Here is an 803-nt window from a genome sequence, read left to right as displayed (position 1 = left end):
GTGCTATGTTTCTGTGGGGCACCCATTATGTATGAAACTCTGAGAATGTTGTACAATAAATGACTTTAATGACAACCTGATATTTTCAGTGAGTCTAGAAGAAAATGGTAAATTCAAAGTTTTATGGAAACAAAAGCAGAATTAAAGTTAAAATATACTTGATCCTCTGTAGTAAATCATGACGAAATGCCATTATGGAATATCTGTCTGTCTGTCTGTCTATCTATCTATCTGTCTATCTATCTGTCTATCTATCTATCTATTAATCATCTATCTATCATCTATCCACATCTATGCCAATTGTGTATGTGGGGGACACACACAGAAAGAGTAAATCAAGGCTCATGACCCTGTCCATCCAAATTACTGAACTCTGACATTCCTATTGCACCCCACTTTCTCTCATTCCTATTCAAATCCCAACGACAAAGCTGCGTTTTAAAGTAGAAGAGACGGTAACAAACTTATGGAAGATAATGAATAAAATAAATGTTAAGGTTGGGGAAAGATTTCTGAAACGATACACGAAAATTGTGAATCTTAACAAAAATACCATCGTAAAATAAAACGCCTCTGGACAATAAGAGATAACATGAACAAAGTGAAGAAATATCCTAGAAAAGGATATTTGCAATTGAATCTAAAATAAATAAAGAATTCTTACAAATTGATGAGAAAAAAAAAACAACCTAAAAGAAAAAAAAATGAACATGAAAACCTAAATGACCAAGAAACATAAAAAGATGTCAGCCTCATTAGTAGTTAGAGAAATACAAACTAAAGCCAGAAGGAGATATCATGAC

This window comes from Pteropus vampyrus, unplaced genomic scaffold (genome assembly GCF_000151845.1).
Source record: "Pteropus vampyrus isolate Shadow unplaced genomic scaffold, Pvam_2.0 Scaffold272, whole genome shotgun sequence".
Classification (NCBI taxonomy): Eukaryota; Metazoa; Chordata; class Mammalia; order Chiroptera; family Pteropodidae; genus Pteropus; species Pteropus vampyrus.
Note: the sequence above shows the minus strand (reverse complement) of the source record.